Raw genomic sequence first — 14,612 nt, 5'->3', positions numbered from 1 at the left:
GACTAAAACTCAAAAGACTCTAATCCAGATGTCCAAATATTTGAATACTACATTTCCAAAAAAGAAAGAAGATTGAAGAATCACTTGAGATGTCATAAAAGTAGTGCTGGAACCACAAATTTTGAAGAAAGAGCCAATAAAAAGCTGCAGCTATTGAAAACTCCAAATGTGGCAAAATTTGACAATTGAGTAAATGTGAATAACATTGTATTACATAGAGTAAGATGTCCTTATTTGCATTTTTAAAGTGTCTATGTTTCATTTTAGTTAAGTAATAATGTAGGGGCAATATTCTTATTGGCTATTCAAGCAAGTTCAGTATGGTGTTAATCAGAATTTTAAGAACATTGCTGAAATGAAATTAGTCATTATCACTTTGGATCAGCCATAATAATTAGTGTTCTGCCAGATGTGCAGGACTGAAGAGAAATCTATGTGAGCCATAGAGGAATTGGGCAGCAAGACTAAAAGGAAAATAATAATCTATCTTATGTCATTGCATTTTAGTTTTCAAAAAACAAAGCTTTGTTTAGCTGAAGAGCTCAATACCTATGTCAAAACAAAGGTTATTGTAGAAGATCTTGGTACCTGTGGGTAGAGAGGCAGTTTAGCAATGGTGGATTAAATACAATTATTGAAGGCACCAAGCTTTCAGAAAACCTCATAAATACCAGAGACCCTTGAAATTAATGACAGTAAAGATTCCAAAAGTTACTCCAATAGATTATATCATTTCTGGACCACTGACCAAGGGATGAAGCCAATATTTCTGAGAAATACATGATACTTTGACAAATCTTTGATTTCATTGATTTAGGTACTCCCTCCAATGTCTGATCATTACAATATACTCATGACTGCATACATATCTCATATGATTATTGCCCATGGTCTCCTATAAATCTGTCATAGAGGTTTCACCTAATTGCCTACAAGTTTTCTCTTAGATATTTTGAATAATTTTGGATATCAATGCAAAGTCTGACCATTTCTTCATCTGCAGTGCATGACTAACCTCTCCCTCTCTCTCCCTCTCTCTCTCTCTCTCTCTCTCTCTCTATATATATATATATATATATATATATATATAGAAATATATATACATACATATATAATATACATATATATTTGTGTATGTGCAAATATTTGTCTATATTTAAATATACATATATCTTATATATACACATGCATATATAATACATGAATAAGAACATATACATATATAAACACAACCATGCACATACCTCTCTCTTCCCTTTTGGGTAACCCTCAATTTCATCTTCACAGAGACTGAGTTATTCCTTGAGTTTAAAGCAGTCAGAATAGCCTAGTCAAAAAAAAATAATATGTTTTTAATTCCCATCTATTGACACATAAATTATAACTAAATTTAAAATTCTCATATATTTTCAAGCTCTTTTAAAATTTGATCTATCAATGAATTTGGTTTTGAATTTGCTGTTGATAAGCTCATTGTCTACCTTCCCATTTTCATTTTTGAAGCTTCATTTTATTCACTGAATTTAAATTCATGTAACTCAAGCAATGAACATTTTAGGCTTTTACTTTGATAGGAGAAAAAAATAGTATCCTAAATGAGTGGAAGTGAAGTATTTGGAACCTTTATCTTGCTATTTCCTTAAACTTTTCACTAGAAAAATATTCCTATAAACTGCAACTTTTAAGTACAAAACAAAATCAATCTTATTGGCATCTATTTAACCTAAAACCTTTCCTAGCACATATGTGATTTAGGGAGTCTGATTTTTTCAAACAGTAAGAGAACTTCAAATCAGGGAGATAGAAAATATTACATGAGGCCCAAAGAAAGAAGAATTATTCCATTATATAAATATATATATATGTATATATATATATATAATATATATATATATATATACTTCAGAAATTTGCATGTCATCTTTGTACAGGTGCCATACTAATAGTCTCTGTATCATTGCAATTTTAGTATATGTGCTGCCAAAGCAAGCATGATTTTCTTGAATAGAGAAATCTTGGAACATTTAAAGGGAGTGACATTTGACAAATCTTGAATGATGTGTAGGAATTGAGAGGAAAGAGAATGAGATAGGAATGGAAGAGAGGACATTTCATTGGTATGAATGACATAAGAAAAATCACCAATGTAGGAAAAAAAGTTGCATTTGGATTAAGTAATTCAGGTTTTTTAAGTCATAGAGAATAGGAGGGAGGAGTATGAGATATTGTTTGCAAGAGTAAGGAGGCACAAGAATGTGTGCCTTGAAAAGATTCAGAAATTTATTGGTAAGGAAATAGGATGCCACTGAATGGTTTCATGTGAATAAGTAACAATTAGATCTGTGATTAAGAAAAACTAAACCAGCAATAGTATAAAAGATGGTTCAGATGGAGACATGCTAAATGCAAGGCAACTGGCATTATTTCGAAGATATTGGTTTGAGAGAGTTGACTGGGTATGTTTCATTAGGTGCTCATGTCTTCAGTAGTGATATATATGGGGAGTTTTAGTCATTTTTGATATCTATCTGCTAGATTTTAGGATTATGTGATTTGATGTCAATGCATGGTGTTTTCCATCCTCAACAGAATATAACAGACCATTGAAGATCAGCCTGAACAGTTTATTTTGTGTTATAGCACTTTTTCAACCATTACCTTTTATCTTAGAATCAATACTAAATATTGGTTTCAAAGCAGAAGAGTGGTAAAGGCTTAGGCGGTTAAGTGACTCTCCTAGGTCACACAGCCAGGAAACATTTGAATTCAGATTTGAACTCAGGACTTCCTATCTCATAGCCTGGTTTTCTATCTGCTGACCCATGTAGCTTCCTCTCAATAAAATATTTAGTAATTATTTTCTTGAATTTTGCAATCAATATTCTCTCCCTCCTTCTTTTCCTACTCCCTGAGATGGCAACTAATATAATATGGGTTATATGTGTACTATCATAGAATGAATTTTTCTATGTTGATCATTTTGTGAAAGAAGATAAGTGTTACATTAGGAAAAAATTTATGAATGAGATGAAGTGAAAAATTCTGTTTTGATTTGTATTTGTACTCCATCAGTTCTCTTTAGTGATAGCTATTTTCATCATGAGTCTCTTGGAGTTCTCTTGATTCCTTGAATTGCTTATAATAGTTCAATTATTCACAGATGATCATGCATTCTTGCTCTTACTGTGTATAGCCCAGAGTTTAAATTTTGAGGTTTGTGATTCATCAGGACCATAACTACCATCATCATTATCATCATTTCCACCACCATCATTTGCCTCAACATTGCCCCTGCATGATACTAAACTTTAGTTATTCAGAAATCATAGATTTAGAGATGGAAGGAATCATAAAAATCATTGAACACAATATCTTTATTTTACTGATGATGGTGTTAGAGGGATTAAATGACTTGATCAAGGTAATACATCCTTAAGTATTTGATCAAGATTTCTAACACAGGTGATTTTAACTCCAAATTCAGCACTCTATATATACTATACCATGATGCTCATGTGTACATGACTTATTAAAGGTATTTATTTATTACCTTTCGGTTCATAGAGAAGCTATCCAAAAGCAGAGCTTCAATAAATGGCTTAGGTCCTATTCAAATGCTAAATTCTCTACATTATCTTCTAACTTTGAAAAATTCCAAAAAAAGTACTAAATTTGGAATGTAGAAAAAGAAAAACCTTTTGCTATCAGAAATAAAATGGCAATCACTGATCTGAAAACACTATTGTGACACCATACACTCACTCAGTGAATAACAAAGCATAGTGGAGTTATTTTTCAGTAAGGGGAATCAAAAGATCACTTTCCCAGGATGCTCCAGAAATAGAATGCAACTATTTGCTGGCCTCTCTGAGATGCTGCAGCCTTCCTATGCACTTAAAAGAAAAAAACACAAATGCTTAGCCAACTCACTGTTTCTCATTTCTTGTCAATACCATCCAATCAAAAGTGTTGGAAGGTTTAAGTTACTGAGAGATAATTGAATATTGCAACTATTCTTTTATAAACTTAAAAACTTTGGAAAGTTAGTAATAACAGCATATAACCTATCCTTAAAATATATCTTCTGCTTTCTTGTATTAATAAATACCTGTCACTTGTTCTTCTTTCAATGCTTTGGAGAGAGTAGGTTGCCAAACAGAGTGATTTCTCCATTTCCAGAACAATATAATGTTTGGACTTTCTTAGGTTGCAATAGATTCCGACACTATCTCACTCTATCTCTCTGTATTTCTCTTCGTGTCTTTTTTTTGTCTCCCTTCCTCTATCCACTACCCTCTCTCATCACCACTGTCTCTACTTCTCTCTGTGTATCTCTGTGGTCCTTTTCACTAGTTCTCTTTATCTGTCACTCTATTCTCAAATCTTATTTCTTTTATTACTTTGTAATGATAGATCAGATAAAAACATTTGTCTGCTTATATGGAAAACATGTGCATATATTGGTTTTATTTCTCTCTTAAAATACAAAAAATAAAATATTCTATGGAATAAAATTTGTAACCCACTCCCTTTCTCTGAATGTTTAAGCAAATACTTTTAGACTAAAACATTGAATAAACTTGACATTAAACTTGATTCTCAAAATATTGAGAAGGATTTGTGCCAAATTGAGAGAATATTAAAGAATTTTGGTGAGTTTTATACAGACTTCAGATTTGTTGGTCACACTGTCATTAAAGACACAATTTATGATACTTTAACTCAAGAATAAAGGAATATCCTAAAGTATATTCATGGGTTTTACCTCTTTGATGGCTTCTGAAGCAATATTAACTAGCAGAGGAATACCCATTTTCTTATCACTTTGAATAGAGAGAAAAATGAGCAATACTAAGAAATTTGGAAATTTAATAAATCAACCTTTTCCTTTGAACGATCTAGTTTCCTAGCTGTACTAATTCAACCTCATCAGAGCCTAATGAGTATTCTGTTTATAAAAGAAAGAAGGATAATAAGGATAATAAACCAAGACGCATAAGAAAAATGTAAAGTATTGTCATTTGGAAGAAGAGTTATATATGTTCTATGTTAAACCAGAAGGCATAGCTTTCTTTCTTATAAGTCCCTCAGAATTGTCCTGGATCATTGCATTGCTGCCAGTAGAGAAGTCCATTATATTCGATTGTACCACAGTGTATCAGTCTCTGTGAACAATGTTTTCCTGGTTCTGTGATGTTTTCATTCTGCATCAATTCCTGGAGGTTGTTCCAGTTCACATGGAATTGCTCCACTTCATTATTTATTTCAGCACAGTAATATTCCACCTCCAACAGATAGCACAATTTGTTCAGCCATTCCCCAATCGACGAACACCCCCTTATTTTCCAGTTTTTTACCACTACAAATAGTGCAGCTGTGAATTCTTTTCATACATGTATTTTCCCTATTATGACTTTGGGGTACAAAACCAGCAGTGGTATGGCTGAATCAAAGGGCAGACAGTCTTTTAGCACACTTAGGGCATAATTCCAAATTGCCTTACAGAATGATTGGATCAATTTACAATTCTACCAGAAATACATTAATGTCCCTATTTTGCCACAACCCCTCCAACATTTATTACTTTCCTTTGCTGTCATATTAGCCAATCTGCTAGGTGTGAGGGGGTATCTCAGTTTTTTTTTTTTGATTGGTAGCTCTCTAATTATAAGAGATTTAGAACATTTTATGTACTTATTAATAGCTTTTATTTCTTTATCTGAAAACTACCTATTCATGTCCCTTGCCCATTTATCAGTTGAGGAATGATTTTTGGACTATTCCTATCCTATAGCCTGCAAGTTAGATGGCTTGTCCCTTCTCCAGAGCATCCTTTACTCATCTGTCAAATTTGTCTTCCTATAGTACAGGTCTGATCACGTCACACCTATACACCCATTCAATACATCCAGGGGCTACCTACAGGATAAAATATAAAATCATCTATTTTCCTTTTAACTCTTCATAACCTGGCTTCTTATACCTTACTCCTTTCTTCATACTCTATAGATGGAGATAAATAAGCAATATTGTCCTCCTTACTTTCTTATTCTTCACTAAAGAAACTGTACCTCTCAACTTCATGCATTTTCACTCTCTGAAATATCTCAAATGTCACATGCCAAAATTTTTCTCACTACCTCATTTCTATCTCCCAGCTTCCTTGACTTCCTTCAAATTTCAGTTGAAATTGAACCTTCTGAAAGGTCTTTCCTGCTACCCCTTATTTCTAGTGCCTTCCATCTAAGATTCTCTCTAATTTATCTGTAAATATTGTTATTATAATGTTATATATATATATATATTTTGTAGATAGTTATTTGCATGTTGTCTCTCACATTAGTGTTGCACCTTGAGAACAAGGTATGTTTTTCTTTACTTTCTATCCCTAGCTCCTATGATATCTGGAACATAGTAGAAGGAATAAATATTTATTAGAGACCTAAGTTCAAATCTGACTCAGACACTGACAAATTGCAGAACACTGAACAAGTCACTAAACATGTTTGTCTAAGTCAAATGGAGATAATAATAGCACCCACTTCTCATAGAAGTTGTGACTATAAAATGAGATAATATTTTCGAAGCACTTAGCATAGTGACTGACATATAATGGGACCAATATAAATGCTATTATTATTATAATTAAGACAAGTTTGTTTTGTTGTTATTATTGAGCCACTGACCAACAGTTTACTACTTTTGCTGTATTCTGTGATCTAGCCACATTGTTCTACTTGCTATTTCTTACAAATAGAATTCCACCTTAATAAATGCTTCTGACTTGTCTTTAGAAGACATTGTTTAACTTCATAAAAAGTAAAATTTAAATAAAGCTTGGAGAGACAGGATTCTTGGCTCAGTAAGAACACAGAAGAAATCTAGTTACTATCAGTTAGTAACATATGAAAGTGCTTCTATGGTGCCCTGAAGGCTACTTATTGCTCAAAGACCTATACTGCATCTTAATTACTCAGAAATGATGGAGTCACGCTGATCTCAGATAAGGACATGGTTCTGGAAAGAAGGGATGAATATTTCCATAGTCTTCTCAACAGACCAGCATCAATTGATGCTTAATCCATTGACATCAGGTTTTATGCCTCATATTAAACCTGATTGCCCTCTAATCAAACTTCCAACTGAAAAAAGAAGTTTTAAATGCCATTAGGATCCTCTCATGTGTCAAAGCACCTAGTGGTGATTCTATTCTAGCAGAGATGTATAAGGCAAGGGGTTCATTGATTATGATTAAGTTGAAAACTTCTGGGTTATATGACAAGAAAAGGTTATCCCTTCTGAGATACCTCCATTGTCCATCTCTACAAAGACAAAGAAAATAGGTTGCCCAGTGACAGTCACACAGAGTTCTCTGTCTTAGGCATTGTTTCACAATTCTTGCAGAGGTTGATCCTTCCTTTGGAAGATATTCATCTATCCTAGACCCATTGTGGCTTCAGAAATGGCCAAGGAACAGTTGATATGATGTTTCTTGCTTGATAACTACAGGAGAAATTCCAGGAGCTGAACAGAGGTCTGTACACAATGTTCATTAATCTGACCAAGGTCATTGATACTGTCATTTGTAGGTGCTTGTGGGAGATCATGACAAAAATTGACTTCCCAGAGAAGTTCATCAGTATTGTATGCCAGCTGCATGATAGTATACTTATGTGGATTCTGGAAAATGAATGATGTTCCCATGATTTCCCAGTCACCAATGAAGTGACACAGGTCTTCACTGTACCCTTGCTCTCATGCTTTTTAACATATTTTCAACAATATTGTAGGATGTCTTCAAAAAGGACAAAATGTCATCAAGTCAGAGCCGGCCCAGTTTTTGAGATGCTCTGAATGAAGAAGAGACATTAGATTGCCTACCAGCCTGAAAGTCTACACAGACCATTGTGATGAATTTATGCTTGAAAAACCTGGAAAATATGCCAGTACCATGACAGGAAACTGAATTCCTTTTATCTGAATTATCTTAGAAAGATTCTGAAGATCACGTAGCAAGATAACGTACCTGACATCAAGGTATTTTATTGAGCTGAACTACCAAACATTCACTCTATTTTATAGAGCACACAAGTCTGATATGCTGGTCATATTGTTGAAATGCCAAATGTATGCTTGTCTAAAAGAGTATTTGACAGAGACCTCACACAAGGCAAGTGCTCACATGGAGGTCAGAGGAAGCAATGCATGGATACTTTAAGGTCTCTCTGAAGAATTTTCGTATTGGTTGCGAGACAAAGGAAACACTGGCACAGGACCATCTAACATGGCATATCCACATCAAAGAATGAAGTAGAATTTCAATATCACAAAAGAAATAAGAGGTGGGCAAATCTAAAGACCACTCATTTCAAATATTTATATAAACTCTTTGTACCCAATCTATGGTAAAGCCTACCAAGTTTGTATTCATCTAATCAATCAAAATCAAACACTGATGCTAACAGAATGAATCATTGGGGTTCTCTTTGAGTAGGAAGGACAACAATCAACTGCCAAGAGGGCATTGTGTACTAGCAAGGAAATTAGGCTAGATTTTACTTTAAAAGTGTCTCTCAAGTCTAAGATTATTTGATGATTAGGGCAAGAAAGCACACTCTTTCCCAGAAAGTAGTAATTAACCATATTCTATGGTTATAAGAAGCTTACTGTCACAGTTGTAATTACTAAATTTCAGTGATTTCAGAACATAATAGTCTTAGAATTCTCAAAGAGCCCTGAGATCACATCTGCTGAGGAGTCACTGGTGTTTTCCCATTGCTTCCCTATGCCAAGTTCCTCAAGAAAGTATTCCAATAAGCCCAGATTCTTTGCCAATGATTCTACCTTTGGAATAGATTTTATTTGTCCAAAGAAGCCTGGAGGATTCTCTAGACTCAAATTTTAACTTATATGTCTTGAATATGTATATGACAAAGTGACTCAGTTGAAAAGACATTGGAATAAATTTAAAGAAATTTCAAAAATTCTAAGTAAAATTACAAAAGATCTCAAGTGGATAGGTAGGAAGCAAGTCAATATAGGTTCTTCATATTTTTGTTAAGATTAAAATTCCCTGGAGTCTAGATATTAATTCATAATTATTTGTCAAATTAATTAAAAGACGAAGAAAGGGGACCAAACATTTGTGGTCAGCTATTCCATTTTCAAGCCTTCTTTCCTACCCAAAACTTGCCCAAGCTTGCCTTCTCCTAGTCACCTTCCCCCAGATCACTACTCAGTCCCACTACAAGAGAGCCAGTGTTCAAATAGCTACCTCCTCCAAAGTGATGTTGAGGCAAAAAAGGCTTATTTTCTTTCTGGACCCAAATTTATTTCTTTAAGTGATGTCAGTTTTCCAAAACCTTCAGTCTGGATCAGAAATTGGTTTTCCAGACACCAGGAGTCACATGGGACAAGAGGCAACTGTCTTCTAGGTTCCAGGGATCCAGGAGGCCTCAGTCCTCCCAAGGTGCATATATGTATGATTCATAACTCTAAGCCCTTTTCTTGATTCAATGAAAGGGTGGGTTTGAATTGCAACCTCATAGAATGGGTGATTTTCAAACTCAATATGAAACTTTCCCCTTTATAACCCAAGACTGATCTTAGGGCACCAAGAAAAATAAAAGGGATTTAAACTAGTGTTAAATTCTCAGTTTCTAGCTAGTTTCTTTTGACAAACTAAATAATATCCCCTTCCTTGCTTACACTTTATCTTTAAGAATTATTTCAATTTCAAGGATTTATAAATCTTACCTTGATTTAATATACAATATCTCTAGATCATAAGTCTGAAAAGCAGAGGACTATTTAAGCTTTGTTACCCACTCCTCTCCCAATCTACAACTATGTAATGCTTGCTGTGTTGCTGGTGATTTTCCAGAGATTTACTAGGTAATACAGGGACTTTATTCATGGTTCTGCAGAATGTTAAAACTTAGAGATACTGAGGATTTTTTTTCAATTTGGAGATTCTAGACTCCTACTATGGATGTCTACCACATTGTTGCTTTGGGCTAAAGGTAAAAAAAAAATCAGAACACAAAGCTAGAAGATGAAAAAATGTAATTAGCCTTATCTGAGGGGCAGTTGTCAGGTGCTAGCAACTCCTCTGTAAAAAGGGAGATACACACATAAACAACACAAAGTCACATATGATTTAATACAGTCTTAGGACAGCATTACTAGCTGTGAAAATTGCCTATCAAGTGAGACTGCTCAGCCACTTTCTCATTTGGTGAGTTGGACTGGACAACAGGGATAGTATGCTAGACGATTTGAGGAAAGAGAATGAGTAATTTTGATGTCAAAGCTTGGAACCCTGTTATCTCAGGGCAGATCAAATAAATTATTTATTCTTATAGGGATGGTTCTTTGTAGTTTATCCCATCAAATAATCTTGGTGGGACTGGAGGTCTCTAGGTCTCTAGTTGATTCTCTCAGAGTATAGTGGATTTCTCTTTCAAGATGGAATCAGTAGTCTTATCCTGTTGTAGAATAAAATTCAGGCTGAAGTCTCTTTATAAAACCCTTCATTTCCCTTTCTTTGACTGCCAAGGTTATTTTTTCAGGGATTATGTTTCACTCCCAAAATCACAACACACAAGTTTTATACATCTCCTCCACAGAGATCAAGAAGCCCAAACCTCTCATTTTATAAAATAGGAAATTGAGTTCTTCCCATGTGAAGTGACTTATCCAGAATCACATATCTAATTTAAAGACTGGGACCAGACCCCTTATCATCTGACCCTTATTCTAGTACTCTCTTCATTCTGTTGGTGATCTAAAATGTGTTCATGCTGAGAGAAAAGTAATAATTGACAAATGGCACTGCACCTTTCAGTAGGATGGAAATATAAAGCATCTGCTGAAATATATATATGGAAAAAGAAGTTTCCAAGTGGAGTTTGATCAGACTCCAAGGCTAACACTTTCATCATAAGTGACACTGGATTTTATTCATGATCACAAGTATAGGAGTTGCTGGTTTTCCATCTCAGGACCAAGATGACACATCCATTATGAGAAAACTTCTTGCCCTGGCATCAGATCCATCTGGCTCTAAGGGGAGCCAGTCCTTTCTTCTAAGGTGTTAGTGTCATTTTAAATATTCCCTTCTCTTTCCTTTGACTTTCTAAAGTCCTAACTCAGCTTCTTATTGGAGACCTTATTAGAGATCCTCAAATGTACTTCAAATGAAGATGTGTCTTTTTTGTTGTTGTGTTTGTTTGTTTTTGTGTTGAAGTTTTTAAAGGCTGTACTTAAGAGAATTTGGCTGATGGTTTTCAGTCAAAGAAAACTCCCCAGGAGAACTTGGTTCTAGTGTAGCTGTATGACATATGTAAAATATAAGTTTGGGTCAGTCTTTATTTAAATGACACTAATGACTGATCTCAGTAGATCATTGTCAGTGTCCATTTGAATTTGACAAGATTAGATAATAAACCATTCCATAACTAGTTATTTAGGGTAATCAGGGCTTTAACCTGTGAAGATTGGATTTAGTTCTCCCGATTGTAACAATGAAGGTACTTAGCTCTTCCTTTATTGTGAAGATTAAATTGTAATCCCCTGATTGTAACAATGAAGGTACTTAGCTCTTCCTTTATTGGGAACATTGAACTGTAATCCAGAATCTATTTTTAGATTTTAATCCCCAAAAGGTGATAACTCAGCATTTTAAGTAGATCTACCCATTTTAACTACAAAAAGGGTGTTAAGTAACTACAAAAGGTGAACTAACCAAAAAAGGTGTTATGTAACCCAAAAGGTATAATCTAACCAAAGAATGTGTGAACTAAAGACTAGGCAGTCTTGGAGAAAAGCATCTGCTGTGATTGGTAGATGTGAAATTTAGGGGAGGTGACACAAGAGAAAAAGATCTTTAAAAAGAGGATGAAAGGCCAGAAGAAGAGATATTCAATTCCAGTATATCAAAGAGATCTCTGACTCATAGTTGAAATGGAAGATCAGTCTCTTGAGCTTGGATTGGATGGAAGATCTCTGACTCAGAGTTGGACTGCAGAAACTGGACTCCTGGAGGAACTCATGCAGAAAACCTCAGACTGCTTTTCTTTTTAGACAGTCACCACAGGTGAGTGAAAGGCTAACTTAGTGACCCTGCCTTTCTTGGAAGTATAAACCTCCAAGAAAGGCCCATCCGCTTGAGACTCTTTTCCCTGATTAGGGCCTTATTATTTCTACCTGGCTCAGAGGAAGCTGGAAGTTTCCTTTTCCTCATTCCTTAATATCTTCCCTCTATTGTAAATAAACTACCATAAATTCCATTTACTTTAGTAATTCATTTGGGATTTAGAAATTAAATCCCTGGTGACCACCTAATTAATACATTTCAGGCTCAACCACAATTAAATTTAACAGACGCAAGGTACTGACACAAAGGAAGAAGATATGTTAACAGTGAATGTCATTTTTGTATACTGCCTTATTCTCCTTTATTTAGCCTGTGCTGTCTTTTGTATGTATCCTAAGGCCATTAGCTAGAGAGTTCTATCAGTCTGGGAGCTTTCTGCTGGTAAGGCTCTTATCTTCTCTTCCAACTTCTGTTGGACAAGGTATGTGGGGGGTTGTGATCTTTCTGGAACATGGACTTATAGCTCATACAGCCATACACTTGATAGGATCTATGCCATTGCTCTCCAGACTCTCATCTGAATTATCTCTTCTCAAGAAATTTTACATGATAAGTGTCCCTAATAAAATAAAGTTGAAATTTCAAACTTGTCAAATTTTTCATATGTAAAACTCTTAAATTTTTTAACTAATAGAATTGATGTTTAGAAATAGATATTTTACACTTATGAACCCAAATAACAGCTTCCTTAAGACAATTAGTAAAATAAGATAACTTTGTAAATTATAGATATATAAATAATGGAAACTTCTTTGACAAATCTCCCCTGTCCTCTGTCATTATTGGAATGACAGTTGTGGGTGTGCCATTTACCCAAAGGACTCCCAAAGTACCTAAGATGGTCTCAAGATCAGCAAGTAAGTCTACTTACTTGCACTCACCAACTTGATGATTACCCAAGGCAATAATTAAAGACAGAATAAATAAATATATATGGATTATATTTGATTGTATACTTATTTTCTCAGACCTGTTGTCCTCTCCCTGCCATGCTGAAATATAGGCAGTAACATGAGGAAAATCAATATTCTTTTCTACTTGCCCAGCATAAGTTGTTATCCTGACCAAGCAGATAAGCAATCATTCACAGTAACCATCATATCCTGTGGTGCCTCTATGTGCAAAGAAAGAGGTTTTAAGTAAAAAACAAAAAACAAAAAAAAACAAAAAAAAACCATTCAGGAAAAAATACACCACTCTTCTCAAGCAGAAAATAAATATAAACACAGGCTCTTAAACTCTACTGAGTTCCCCCATAGTCCCAATCAATTTGGAATTTTTCTGACCTTGTCTTCCACAAGCGAATTAAAAATTTGACTAGTTTTTCTTATTCTTGCTATGGCATTTTAAATATTCAGAAGAAATGGAACCATTGAGTTTTGTCTTACTTTAGAAAGCAAGAAGATATATTATTCATAGTATGACTTCTCAGTGAGAGGAAAATTCACTAAAGGCCTCCTCTCTCTGAGTTTCATTTCATGATATGTTGTCTGAACTTCACATGAGGGAAAGCTCAGGTAGGAATGAATTGCACTCTATAAAAATTGTGACTGAATATTCACCCATGGGAAGGAAAGAGTAAAGAGGTGGGTTAAATATCCTAAGGAAAGTTATAATACCTTCCAGTAGAAATTGGATAGCCAATCAGGAGTTCCTGTAAGTTATGTGATGCTTTTCTCTAAGGAGTGTAAAGGTCATTTTACTTAATTTTCATCAAGTACCCCGATATTGAAAAATAGGAAAGCAAGACTTTCTGAGGAATAGAGGTGGGAGAGATCCAAGAAAAAGGGAGAGAGGCAGAAGAGTAAAAAAAAAGGCATCATTTCATAGTACTGGAAGATACCAAGTTTCAGATTGGTTTGAATAATTGTAATGAACTTAAATGCTAAAAAAGAGAGAAAACTTTATGCTGATTTCCCCTTTTTCTGCTACAACTTTCTCTATACCATAATTAGATAACTGTTCTATTGTACTGTTTTTTAAACTGATGTTTTAATTATATGCAATGTAGCCTTCTATGACTGTTCTGAGAAGCGTAAATTTGATATTTTTACATGCTCTGAAGAAGCAGGTTTGAAAAATATTGTAATCTTATGTGCATTATTCCTGATTTTGTATCACATATCTTCATTTATTTTTAGCCATCTGTCTATTGTTATTTATCTATTTAATTTGTTCATTTATTTATTTTGAGAGAATTAAAGAAGAGAAGGTGCTAGTCTGCTCAGCAAGTTGGAGATTCCTCATCAGGGAGTTCTCAATTTAATTAGAAGTCCAGTCTCTACCCTGGCTGTCCAATAAACAAGCTCTTCATGTTAAGCTTAGAATTTTTGAGAAACTATTTGAATGAGAATATTTTGAATGGTAAAATTAGACATGACCAGCTGCTGAATTCTAACATAATATATAGGGCTTTTTAAAGATAAATTTTCTTTTTCTCTGTTGCTTTAATAGC

General features: G+C 34.4%; 1 non-coding gene across 1 annotated transcript; it reads right to left on the bottom strand.

Annotated features, from left to right (window-relative positions):
* Positions 1–1,885: 1,885 nt before the first annotated feature.
* Positions 1,886–1,989, bottom strand: LOC130456629 (U6 spliceosomal RNA). Its single transcript, XR_008915698.1, has one exon. It is a non-coding gene; the product is annotated as a U6 spliceosomal RNA (small nuclear RNA).
* Positions 1,990–14,612: the final 12,623 nt, after the last annotated feature.

This window comes from Monodelphis domestica, chromosome 1, assembly GCF_027887165.1.
Source record: "Monodelphis domestica isolate mMonDom1 chromosome 1, mMonDom1.pri, whole genome shotgun sequence".
Classification (NCBI taxonomy): domain Eukaryota; kingdom Metazoa; phylum Chordata; class Mammalia; order Didelphimorphia; family Didelphidae; genus Monodelphis; species Monodelphis domestica.
Note: the sequence above shows the minus strand (reverse complement) of the source record. Positions and strands in the feature narration are given on the sequence as shown.